Here is a 13528-nt window from a genome sequence, read left to right as displayed (position 1 = left end):
TGATGATATCATCCGCGCATGCGTGGGTTGGAGCCGTCCAATCCGCGCATGCGCGGCTGACGCCATCGTGCGCGTCAGCCGCCGTTACCCTTGGCGCGCGGGCTTGGCGAAGTTCACTAAGCCTGCGATGCCGTGGTTCACGGGGCCACGCTGCTAGCCCCGACCGGGGAGCAGAATCGGGTCCCGGGAGGGGGTGCGGAGGCTGCCGTGAAACACGGCCAGTTTCACGGCAGCCTTCGCGACTCTCCGCATTTGCGGAGAATCGCGCCCAAAATTAAGTTTGAAATTTCTTTGAGAGAATCAGGTCCATAGGGCGGAATTCTCCGCTCCCCACGCCGGGTGGGAGAATCGCGAGAGTGCCGGGCGACTCATGACACGCAGCCCCGGCACCCACTGTGATTCTTCTCCCACCCCGCTCGCAGAATCGCCGCTCGCCGTTTTCCATGGTGACCGGCGATTCTCCGGCCCAGATGGGCCGAGCGGCCTGACGTTTCCGACCTGTTCACGCCGGCGACAACCACACCTGGGGCGGGATTCTCCGTAGCCCTTCGTAACGCGGGTTGCCTGCGAGAAAAATCGGTGTCAATCACTCCGGCGCCGGGGCCTTCTTGAAGGCCGCTATTCTCCGTTCCCGGAGGGGCTAGCAGCTGACTGACGCGATACGCGTCAGTTTCACCAGCTGCGGAAGTGGTGAGACCCGGCGTTTTTTGGAGGATAAGGAGGAGAGAGACAGGGGGGGGTGTGTGTTCCGGCATTTGGGGGAGGGGGTGTGTGTTCCGGCATTTGGGGGGGGGGTGTGTTCCGGCATTTGGGGGGGGGGGTGTGTTCCGGCATTTGGGGGGCGACGGATGCCCGGGGCCAACGCACCGTCGCCCCCCCCCCTGTACGCCGCTGCCCCCTACCCCAACCCCCCCCTCACCACCCCTACCTCAACCCCCCCTACCTCAACCCCCCCTCACCACCCCTACCTCAACCCCCCCTCACCACCCCTACCTCAACCCCCCCTCACCACCCCTACCTCAACAACCCCTCACCACCCCTACCTCAACCCCCCCTCACCACCCCTACCTCAACCCCCCCTCACCACCCCTACCTCAACCCCCCCTCACCACCCCTACCTCAACCCCCCTCACCACCCCTACCTCAACCCCTCCTCACCACCCCTACCTCCCTCCTCACCACCCCTACCTCCCTCCCCGCCACCCCTACCCCCCTCCCCGCCACCCCTACCCCCCTCCCCGCCACCCCTACCCCCCTCCCCGCCACCCCTACCCCCCTCCCCGCCACCCCTACCCCCCTCCCCACCACCCCTACCCCCCTCCCCACCACCCCTACCCCCCTCCAACGCCGGGTCTCCCCCCCCCCCCTCACCGCCGGGTCCCCCCCCCTCACCGCCGGGTCCCCCCCCCCCTCAACGCCGCCCCCCCCCCCTCAACGCCGGGTCCCCCCCCCCTCAACGCCGGGTCCCCCCCCCTCAACGCCGGGTCCCCCCCCTCAATGCCGGTCCCCCCCCCCCCCCCAATGCCGGTACCCACACCCCGTCCCCCTCCCTCTGAAGGCCGGTACCCACACCCCCCCCCTCTCTCCTCCTCCCCCCCCTCTCTCCTCCTCCCCCCCCTCTCTCCTCCTCCCCCCCTCTCTCCTCCTCCCCCCCCCCTCTCTCCTCCTCCCCCCCCCCTCTATCCTCCTCCCCCCCCCTCTCTCCTCCTCCCCCCCCTCTCTCCTCCTCCCCCCCCCTCTCCTCCCCCCCCTCTCCTCCCCCCCCCTCCCCCCCTCTCTCCTCCCCCCCCCTCCCCCCCTCTCTCCTCCCCCCCTCTCTCCTCCTTCCTCTGTTAGTGGGGGGGGGGGGGGTGCGGCGTTAGTGGGGGTGTGGGGGTGCGGCGTTGGAGGGGGGTAGGGGTGGTGAAGGGGGTAGGGGTGGTGAAGGGAGGGGGTTGGGGTAGGGGCAGCTGCGTGCAGAGGGGGGGCGACGGTGCATTGGCCCCGGGCATCCGTCGCCCCCCTCCTCTGCACGCCGCTGCCCCTACCCCAACCCCCTCCCCTCACCACCCCTACCCCCTTCACCACCCCTACCCCACTCCAACGCCGCACCCACCCCCCCCCCCCCCCCAACTAACGGAGGAAGGAAGGGGGGAAGGAGGAAGGAAGGGGGGGAGGAGGGGGGAGGAGGAAGGAAAGGGGGGAGGAGGAAGGAAGGGGGGGAGGAGGAGAGGGGGGGGGGTGTGGGTACCGGCCTTCAGAGGGAGGGGGACGGGGTGTGGGTTGCGGCGTTGAGGGTGGGGGGTTGCGGCGTTGAGGAGGGGGGGGGGGGAACCCGGCGTTGAGGGGGGGGGAACCCGGCGTTGAGGGGGGGGGGGAACCCGGCGTTGAGGGGGGGGGCGGTTGCGGCGTTGCGAGAGATGGGGGGCGGCGTTGGAGGGGGGTAGGGGTGGTGGGGAGGGGGGTAGGGGCGTTGGAGGGAGGTAGGGGTGGTGAGGGTAGGGGGCAGCGGCGTACAGAGGGGGGGGGGGGCGTTGGCCCCGGGCATCCGTCGCCCCCCCCTCTCTGCCCGCCGCTGCCCCCAAACCCCCCCCGATGCCGCAACCCACCCCCCCCCCCGATGGCCGCAACCCACCCCCCCCCATGGCCGCAACCCACCCCCCCGATGGCCGCAACGCAACCCCCCGATGGCCGCAACCCACCCCCCCCCCCCCCGATGGCCGCAACCCCCCCGATGGCCGCAACCCCCCGATGGCCGCAACGCAACCCCCCGATGGCCGCAACCCACCCCCCCGATGCCGCAACCCACTCCCCCGATGGCCGCAACCCCCCCCCCCCATGGCCGCAACCCACCCCCCCCCCCCATGGCCGCAACCCACCCCCGACACTGAACGGCGTCAGCCATCATCAATGGTTGACGCCGTTTTAAACCAACTCTGATTTGCGCCGACGTGACCCGTGGCCACGTCGGCGGGACTTCGGCCCATCCGGGCCGGAGATTTCAGGTCAGTGCAAATAAAATGAAATCCCGCCGGCGCCAGCTGTTTTCACAGGCCGCCGACGGGATTTGCACAACGCCGGTTTTTTTCCGGCGGGAGAATTACGAAACCTGCGGGAGCGGAAATGACGCCGCTTCCCGCCAATTCTCCGACCCTGCGTGGGGTCGGAGAATCCCGCCCCTGGTCACTGCCGTCGTGAACATGGCGTCAATCTTCGTTTGTGGCTTATGGGGGGCGGAGAGGGGAGTGAGCACCACGGCCGTGCTTGGGAGGGGACTGGCCCGCGATCGGTGCCCACCGATCGTCGGGCCGGCATCTCCAAGCGACGCACTCTTTCCCCTCCGCCACCCCGCAAGATCAAGCCATCATGTCTTGCGGGGCAGCGGAGGGGAAGACGGCAACCGCGCATGCGGGGGTTGGAGCCGGCAGCTGTCATGACGTCAGCCGCGCATGCGCGGGTTGGAGCGGCCAACCTGCGCATGCGCGGCTGACGTCACTGAGGCGCCACTGTCGCCTCATTCTCGGCACGCCGCCTTGACGCAAGCGTCAAGGCCCGGCGGCCGAGATTTATGGAGCGCCGCTCCTAGCCCCCTGGGGGGGGTGAATAGGGTGAGAGGAGCGGCCTCTGAGGCCGTCGTGAAACTTGGCCGAGTTCACGACGGCCTCCCCGATGCGGCGTGGGAGCGGAGAACTCCGCCCATAGTATTCAATTCTGGTCGCCAAACAAGCGGAAGGATGTGGAGGCTTTGGAGAGAGTACAGAAGAGTTTTACCAGGATGTTGCCTGGTATGAAGAGCATTTGCTATGAGGAGAGGTTGGATAAACTGTTTGTTCTCACTGGAACGACGGAGGTTGAGGGGCAACCTGATAGAGGTCAGCAAGATTATGATGGGCATGGACAGAATAGATAGTCAGAAGCTTTTTCCCAGGGTGGAAGAGTCAATTACTTGGGAACATAGGTTTAAGGTGTGAGGGGCAAAGTTTAGAGGAAATGTGTGAGGGAAGCTTTTTACACAGAGGGTGGTGGGAGCCTGGAACTCGCTGCCGGAGGAGGTGATGGAAGCAGGTAGGATAGTGACGTTTAAGGGGCATCTTGACAAATACAAATACATAGAATTGAACACTATACTCCAAGTGTGGCCTAAGTGGATGTTCAGCCCCTAAGCATATTCAAGTCAGAGATTGACAGATTGTTGAATGCTGAAGGAATTAGGGATAATGCAGAGGTGGATCAGCAATGATCTTATTGAACAGCGGAGCAAGTTCAAGGGGCTGAATGGCCAGATCCTGCTGCTTTTAGGTTAGACGGACCTGGTTGGTGCAGGCTTGGAGGGCCGAAGGGCCTATTCCTGTGCTGTACTTTTCTCTATCCTTTGTTCTATTCCCCAGTCCTTCTCTGAGATGACTCCACTGTACAAGTTTAGAAATGTGAGAAAAACCAGAATGAGTCAGGCTTCATGAGAATTGGGACAGTGCAGCATGTGCCGTCAACATTTTATCATTATTATTTGGGATTGTTAAATTGTCACAATTGCCCTTGGTGGCCCATATGCATCAGCTCAACATGATACCCATTTTACCAAAAAGTGTCCACAATTTCAAATTGACACTGAACTGGCAAATGTAGTTTTACATCTCCACCAGATCCATCACTGTGTTGCCAAAAGAATAATATGGTTTAATAAACACTGCCAAATTGATTTGGATTTGATTTATTGTCACATGTACAGTGAAAAGTATTGTTCTGCGTACAGTCCAGACAGATTGTTCCATACATGAAAAACAGAGGACATATGATAGATACACAATGTAAATACACAGACATAGACTGGAAGACAATTAGGCTGACCTTGTATGGTTACTAGCCTTGTGGGGACAAAAGTAATTGTTTATTTTAGAATTCAAACTTCCTCTCTAACATAACATGCCTTTTCACTGATTTAGTCAGTGTTTAGTATGTGGCCTCCTACGTAATTCTACACTTTTTGCGATAAGCTTGCAGGCTTCCTGCTTCAACCCCCCTCTGCTTCACTGAAAGCAGGAAACTGTACTTTACTGTGACGCTGTTGGCTCTACTCGGGGTTGTGTTGCTCACCTGTCAGGCTCCACATTTCAAACTGGTCTGCTGGAAGTAACTCTGAATGGCAGAAAACCGGTAGGTCCTCCGTTCTGTGGATGGAGTATTCCTTCTGATTTTATTTCCTTTTAAAGTTAGCATTTGTTCTAGCATCGTTGCGTGATAGCCGTTCAAGCACAATAGCAAACACCCAGTACTAAATTGAAAATGTGAAGTGCTACAACGATTCAGCTGGCTCCCAGTTCTGTCGGCTCCATAAAGCTGTTCGGGGTGGGCAAATGTGCAGGGTGCGAGAAAGAGAGTGGCATATTTGGTTTTGTATTTGAGAAGCAGCAATATACTGAATGTTGTACGTGACTGTGCTGTCGGAGTAGACAGTCAGAGGCATTTTTATACATTTCCTATGCAAGCACCTAATTATCTGACAGACCTTGATGAATATATAGATGTACATGAAATATTTTCTACATTCTGCTAACCAGGTTATGTGCCACGGTTGTATAGATACTGACTCCTCAGAGTGAGGTGCTAACGTCAAACAATGACATTTAGGAAAGCTACAAAAGTCAGTGCACTCTAATAGAAGTAACTGGTGGAAGATATAGGGCGGCTCTTACTCTTTTCTTAGGGAAATGGTCAAGAGGGAGAGCAAATTTTCTTGTTAAAATCATTCCAGGAGAGGCTCAGTGGTTCATAATCACTGTGCTTTACGAATTATGCAATCATGTACAGTACAGAAGGCGGCTGGCTATTCAGTGCTTGAAACAATGCCAGTTCTTTCAAAGAGCCATTCAATTAATCCCACTCCCCTGGTCTTTTCCGATGGAAAGTTCCTTTTCAAGTATTTATCCAATTCCCTTTTGAAAAGTACGATTGAATCTGCTTCCATTGCCCTCTCAGACAGTGTATTTTAGATCATAATAGCTCACAGGGGGGAAAAGATTCTATTAATCTCCCATCAGGATATATTTTTTAATTACCTTAATACTGTATTCTCTGGTTACCAGTCCTTCTTCCAGTGGAAACAGTTTCTCCCTCTCTACTCAATAAAAACCTTTCATAATTGGGGCAGCAGGGTAGCATGGTGGTTAGCATAAATGCTTCACAGCTCCAGGGTCCCAGGTTCGATTCCCGGCTGGGTCACTGTCTGTGTGGAGTCTGCACGTCCTCCCCCTGTGTGCGTGGGTTTCCTCCGGGTGCTCCGGTTTCCTCCCACAGTCCAAAGATGTGCGGGTTAGGTGGATTGGTCATGCTAAATTGCCCGTAGTGTCCTAATAAAAGTAAGGTTAAGGGGGGGTTGTTGGGTTACAGGTATAGGGTGGATACGTGGGTTTGAGTAGGGTGATCATGGCTCGGCACAACATTGAGGGCCGAAGGGCCTGTTCTGTGCTGTACTGTTCTATGTTCTATAATTTAGAATCCCTCTATTCCACTTTGCCTTTCCTGTTTTAAGGACAATAACCCCACCTGTGTTTAGACACAGACTGAGAGGATGATTTTCCTCTGTAGAGTCACCTGGGTGAAATATAAAAAATGTGCACCAAGATCGCATGAGTGCAGTGGGATCTGTCTGATTGTGCATCCATTCTGAATGTAAGTCAGGCTAAAGGATACTCTCCCACTCAAATTTTGTTCTGCTCAGGGATGCTTAATATGGTAAAGAGCGAAGCCATCTACTTAGAGATGCAGCATGAGATTGGGAAAATGCTCCCATACTCTCAACATGGTCTCCCCCTGTCTGCACTTGACATCCAGTTCTCATCAGGTGCTGGACTCAAGGGAAATTTTGCAGCAGACGGCAAGTCCCCATGGAGTAAGGTCAGTTATATAATTCATGGGCAGGATGTTCCTCATCTGTACTGCCATCTTTCTGGGATAATAAGAGGTGCAAAAGGAACATTAGAATGGGAGTTGTGTAACCAGATCCCTGCATGTTTCTGTGGCAGGAGCAATCTTTTGTGTCACTTAGGCCAAGAGTTGGAGATAGAACAAAGAACATTACAGCACAGGAACAGGCCCTTCGGCCCACCAATCATGCGCCGATCCAGATTCCTTATTTAGACCTGCTATTTATTGCCCAAAGGATCTGTATCCCTCCACTCTCTGCCCGTTCATGTGTCTATCAAGATACATCTTGAAAGTTGCTATTGTGCCTGCCCCCACTGGCAAAGCAGTCCAGGCACGCACCACCTGGAAATACTTTCCCTGTACATCTCCCCTAAATGTTCCCGCTCTGGCCTTGAACCTGTGCCCCCTTGTAATTGAGTCTTCCACCCTAGGAAAAACCTTCTGACTATTCATCCTGTACCGAAAGGTGGAATGGACAGTCCCTCAATGGGGTCTTTTCATCATTACTTTATGGGTAACATCACCAAGACAGCAACAGTTTTTACATTATCCAAGTTTTATCCATCCAGAGGTCACCCCACAATCAGCAAACTCCCAGCCAAGACCAGATGAGCCCAGCAACAGCAGCGAGAGGAAGTCTGGTTCTACCAGCAGGGTGGAAAATTCCATCGTTGAAGAGCCTTGGCCACAACTTGGCAGCAGGGTAGCATGGTGGTTAGCATAAATGCTTCACAGCTCCAGGGTCCCAGGTTCGATTCCCGGCTGGGTCACTGTCTGTGTGGAGTCTGCACGTCCTCCCCCTGTGTGCGTGGGTTTCCTCCGGGTGCTCCGGTTTCCTCCCACAGTCCAAAGATGGGCGGGTTAGGTGGATTGGCCATGCTAAATTGCCCGTAGTGTCCTAATAAAAGTAAGGTTAAGGGGGGATTGTTGGGTTACGGGTATAGGGTGGATACGTGGGTTTGAGTAGGGTGATCATGGCTCGGCACAACATTGAGGGCCGAAGGGCCTGTTCTGTGCTGTACTGTTCTATAAATTCTATAACTCACTTTCTCTCTGTCTCTCCTTCTGAGGCTGTGCGGGTGAAGATTCACCCTGGTAGCAGGAGATTAAATGCATCCGAGGTGGGGGTGATTCCACAGAATTCTCAGAGAGCGTGCATTGGAGATGCACCTGCCTGATACCAGGGCCAAAAGGGTTAACTTATTGGAAAGGATTTCATAGACTCAGCATCTATTCTCTTGAATACAAGAGATTAAGGCACAATGTAGTTGAAGTGTTTAAGATGATTAAAAGAGTTGTTCAAAATAGAGAGAAATGTATTTCCTCTCAGGGCTGGTAGGGGGATCGGGGTGTGCGGCGCTGGAGGGAGAACAGAAAAAGGGGGCATAGCCTTAAAATTAGTTAAGTTGTACAGGTGTGACGTCAAGATAAGCACTTCTTCATACATAGGGTATTGGAAACCTGGAACTCTTCTTCCCCACCCCCACCCCCCACCCCCACCACTCCCAAAAAACTGCTGGAACTGGGAGTCAATTGAAAGGTTCGGGGACTGGATTCTCCATCCAGCCACACTCGATTTCTGGTTCAGCACACCGGCAGGATGCTCCATTTCACCGGCTGGTCAATGGGGTTACCCACTGTGGGGCAGTCCCACGCCGTCGGAAAACCCCCGGACCACCAGCAAAACGGGTCATCCCGACGGCGGAGAATCCGGCCCGAGAAGTGGGATTGATAGATTTTTGATTGGCAAGGGCATTAAGGGATGTGGAACCAAGGTGGGTATAAGTTACAGGTCACCCATGATTCAATCGAATGACAGAACAGGTTTGAGGGGCTGATTGGCCTTCTCCAGTCTTATGCACCGAGAAGGTAGACAGGTTATTAATTAGTAAGGGGACCAAGAGTTCTGGAGACAAGGTGGGAAAGTGCAGTTGAGGATTATGTCAAATCAGCCATGATCTCATTAAATGGCGGAGCAAACACGATGGGCTGCATGGCCTACCTCCGCTAGGCCTCTATGTCCCTCGGTCTCAAAAATTGCCGCGACTTTGGTGCAAGTAATTGTTGGTATTTAATTAGCTGTTCCCCCCAGATGGGGCAAGAGAGTCGGCGATCCGAGGAAGGGGGAATCTGACCATGGCCTTGTTGAAGATGGCTTTCTATGGTTGCATATAATTCTTGGAACAGGGTAGTAGCTTCAACGTGCGCCCGCCTATGTCATGGTTGACCAGTGTGCGCTCGATATGGGTGAGAAAAGTAGGAAAATTATCCATTTCCTAGCACTAACCCTTCTCATTTTGATGAGGTATTCACAATATGCAGGAATTAGCATCCCATTCTGAAGCAATGTTTTTCGTGGCAGGCATGAGTCAGTCAGCAAAAACAAACGCGTACACGATTTGAGCCAAGATTACAAGCAAAAAAAATAAATGTAAATTATCTTCAAATTAAGGGGGTGGGACCCATGTTGAGAGACGGGAGAGGTTAAATCTCCTGTGTTACATATCTCAACACAAAAGAGGTAGCCAATCAAATTATAGACTTATTTCAAAAGCTTAAAGAGCAAAAAATTGAATACTTATTCCATGGCAATGTTATCTAAGGGTGTTATTCTGTTAATTTTATTTATATTTCTAATTACTCCCTCTTCTCCATTTGGTACAATGATGTGTGGACTAATACCAATTCCACCCACATTCTGTCTGCCTTTAATTTTCCACTTCCTGTCCACCCCTCACTTCAATCATCATGGAGATACACGGTAGATCTATGTGGAAAAACGCCTTTGATTGTAAACATGTTTTAATCTGAAACGCACTGCCTAAAAGGCTGGTAGACGGAGATTTAATAACAACTTTCACAGAGAACAGGTTAAACACTCTAAATGGGAAAAGGAAAATTGCAGAGCAGTGGGAGAAGAGCAGGAGAGTGGGATGAATTAATAGTTGCAAAGTGAAAGAACAAGAACAAAGAATAATACAGCACAGGAACATCCCTTCAGCTCTCCAAGCCTGGACCGGCCAAAACCCTCAGCACTTCCTTGTGCCGTATCCCTCTATACCCATCCTATCCATATGTTTGTCAAGATGTCTTTTGAGCGCTGTTAATGTATCTGCTTCCACAACCTTCCCTGGCAACGCGTTCCAGGCACTCAGCACCCTCTGCGTAAAAAACCTGCCTCACACATCTCCTCTAAACTTTGCCCCACATTCTTAAACCTATGCCCCCTGGTGACTGACCCCACCACCCTGGGAAAGAGTGTCTGTCCATTCATTCTAGCCCCTTATAATCTTGTAGACTTCAATCAGGTCGCCCCTCAACCTTCGTCTTTCTAATGAAAACAATCTGAGTCTATTCAGCCTCTCCACATAGCTAACATCCTCCGGACCAGGCAAAATCCTGGTAAACCTCCTCTGCATCCTCTCCAAAGCCTCCAAATCTTTCTGGTAGTGTGGCGACCAGAATTGTGCGCCATATTCCAAGTGCGGCCTTACCAAGGTTCTAAAGATCAATAACATTGGGCACGTGCCAAAATTGGGAGAAGCAGTCCCTCAGACCTCAAGCAATAGCAAGTCAATCTAAGTATCATCGCTTTCAGCCATCTTGGGCGGGATTCTCCGAACCCCGCCAGGTTGGAGAATTGCCGGGGGGGGGGTGGTGGGGGGCATGGATCCCGCCCTTGCCAACTGCCAAATTCTCCGGCGCCGGGGATTTGGCAGGGGCAGGAATCGCGCCGTGCCGGTCAGCGGCCACTGGCAGGCCCCCCCCCGGCGATTCTCCGGCCCGCGATGGTCCGAGTGGCCGCCCGTTTTCGGCGAATCCCGCCGGCGTAAATTACAACATACTTAGCGGCGGGACCTGGCTCCACGGGCGGCCTCCGTGGTCCTCGGGGGGGGCGCAGGGGGATCTGGCCACGGGGGTGCCCCCATGGTGGCCTGGCCCGCGATCGGAGCCCACCGATCCGCGGGAAGGCCTGTGCTCTGGGGGCGCTCTATTCCTCCACGTCGGCCGCTGTAACAGTCCACGATGGCCGACATGGAGATAAACCCCCCCGCGCATGGGATGACACCAGCACACACAGGGGCTCCCACGCATGTGCTGACTCGCGCTGGCTGGCGGAGGCCCTTCCGCGCCGGCTGGTGCGGCGCAAACCACTCCACCGCCGGCCTAGCCCCTGAAGGTGCGGGGGATTCCGCACCTTCGGGGCTGCCCAACGCCGGAGTGGTTCATGCCATTCCTTCGCGCCGGAGTTGCCCGCCTGCCGGTTCGCGTAGAATCCTGCCCCTCAGGTGCCCTCCATCGCCATCCCTGGATGTGGCCTTGTCCCAATGCACGAACCACCAGAGGTGCCAAAATACCTGCTGAGGGATTCTCCGTCGGCTGGATCCTCCGCCCCGCCCACATGCACCCATGCCCACACACGTCCGACGGCGTGGGGTGGCCTCCAATGGGAAACCCTAACTGCGGGAATGGACGATCCCGCTGTCAGGCAGAGCGCATCATGTCGGAAAACGGTGCTGGTGGGACAGAGAATCCTGCCCATGGCATACGGTCAGCCGGGGGTGGGTGGGGGGTAGGGTGCGGTTCACTCTGTGAGTTCTCAATGTTGACTCTGGATCTCACAAATGCTCAAGGCATCGGGTCAAACATGGGCCAACAATTCTCCTGCTGATTACCGCCATCTCTCAGCTGATGAACCAGCGCTCCGCCTTGTTACCTACAACTCGGAAGAAGCATTGAGAGTAGCAAGAGCAGCAGCACAATTCTATTCCACCAGAGTGTACCATAGAATCTCTACAATGCAGGAGGAGGCCCATTGAGCCTGCACTTGACCCTCTGAAAGAGCATCCGACCTAGGTCCACTCCCCACCTGATCCCCATAACCCCATCTAATCTGCACATTTTTGGATTGTGGGAGGAAACCGGAGCATCCGGAGGAAACACATGTAGAGAAAGTCCAAATTCCACACAGTCACCCAAGGCCGGAATTGAACCCGGGTCCCTGGCGCTGTGAGGCAGCAATGCTAACCACTGTGCCTTCCGTGTTACCTCATGGCCTGGCATACCCCTCACTCTATTATCATCAAGCCAGGAGACCAAGTTTGTTTCAATAAGGAATGTATGAGAAAATGTCAAGAGCAGCGACAGGCACACCTAAACATTAAGTGCCAACGAAGAGGAGGCAGTGGCATAGTGACAGTGTTACTGGACTAGTAATCCAGACACCCAGGGTAATAGTCTGGGGACCTGGTTCGAATCCCGCCTTGGCAGATTGTGAAATTTGAATTCAATAAAAATCTGGAATTAAAAGTCCAATGATGACCATGAAACCATTGTTGATTTTTGTAAAAATCATCTGGTTCACTAATATCCTAAATCCCTGGTCTGGCCTACATGTGACTCCAGATTCACAGCAATGCGATTGACTTAAAGTAATGCCATTTAGGGACTGGCAATAAATGTTGGCCTTGCCTGCAATGTCCACATCCCATGAAAGAATAAAGAAATCTGATGAAACTATAACGTAGAGCTACATGCATGTTAAACAGCAGAAACAGCAATCAAGGTGAAGTGATATCCTGAGTGCAAACGTTATGGACTGTGACAATATCATGATTCTTCATGGCTGAAGAATCAGCCTCACCTCCAGCCAAGATGGTCCAGTACTGCGGCAATACTAACACTAAATTGTCCATGTTTGCCTGTCTACAAAATGAAGGAAAATCCAACCGAGCCAATTAATAAATCATCAGCAAAGTCGTGGAAGGTGGTTCAACAGTGCTATTAAGTGACACTTACTCATTAATAAGATGCTCACTGATGCTGGGTTTGTTCCACCAGGGACGTTCTGCTCCTGGCCCTTGGTTAAAATGTGGGCAAAGGAGCTGAATTCCAGAGGTGAGGAATTGGCTACCCTTGAGATCAAGGAAAATTTGACTGAATGTGGCATCAAGGAGCCCTCATAAAGTTGAAGTCAGTGAATCAGAGGGAAAACTCTCTACTGGCTTGAATCATACCTGACACAAAGGAAGTCTATAATTGTTGGAGGTCTATTAGCTCAGCCCCAGAACATTGCTGCAGAGGTTTCTCAGGGTAGTGTCCTCGGCCCAAGCATCTTCAAACCGTTTCATCAATGAACTTCCCTCTACCATGAGGCCAGAAAAGGGGATGTTAACTGCTCACTGCACCATGTTCAGTACCATTCATGACTGCTCAGACACTGAAGCAGTCCATGTCCACAAACAGCAAGGCCTGGACAATATTCAGGCTTGGGCTATAATTGGGATTAACATTCGTACCACACAAGTGGCAATCATTGAGCCATCTCTGAAAAGAGAAGTCCGTGAGTAAATGCCCATGCCTGCAAGACCTTGACCAGGCGCCATTTAGCACTGGTTTCCACAAACGTGAACCAAGTGTGACGGCACCTGGGGGCTGGAATCTCACAGGCCATTAGATACACCCGGCTGGTCAGAGACAGGGCAGGGTTGTATCCTGGCACATCCCCTGGCATCTGGGTACCTTGGTACAGCCAGCTTGGCGCTGCCAGGGATCAAGCCTGGGAGGCCTTGTCCATTAGTGGGGGAATGAGGGGGGGGTCCCAATAGAAGGTTGGGGGTTCAAG

The 13528-nt window shown here is 54.0% G+C and overlaps 1 protein-coding gene across 5 annotated transcripts in view; it reads left to right on the top strand.

Moving 5' to 3' along the window:
- LOC119956443 (ankyrin repeat and fibronectin type-III domain-containing protein 1-like) overlaps positions 1 to 13528 on the top strand; it is a 320281-nt gene that overhangs the window by 101683 nt on the left and 205070 nt on the right. The window contains exon 1 of one of the 5 annotated variants that reach the window (XM_038783681.1): positions 4989 to 5133. The exons of the other annotated variants lie outside the window; for them this stretch is intronic. The gene's annotated coding sequence lies outside the window, so the exon portion shown is untranslated. Of the gene's footprint in view, positions 1 to 4988; positions 5134 to 13528 lie in introns of those variants that run through there. 5 annotated transcript variants of the gene reach the window in all.

The sequence above is a fragment of the Scyliorhinus canicula genome, chromosome 23, assembly GCF_902713615.1.
Source record: "Scyliorhinus canicula chromosome 23, sScyCan1.1, whole genome shotgun sequence".
NCBI lineage: Eukaryota > Metazoa > Chordata > Chondrichthyes > Carcharhiniformes > Scyliorhinidae > Scyliorhinus > Scyliorhinus canicula.
This window is presented reverse-complemented; position numbering and strand designations above follow the sequence as displayed.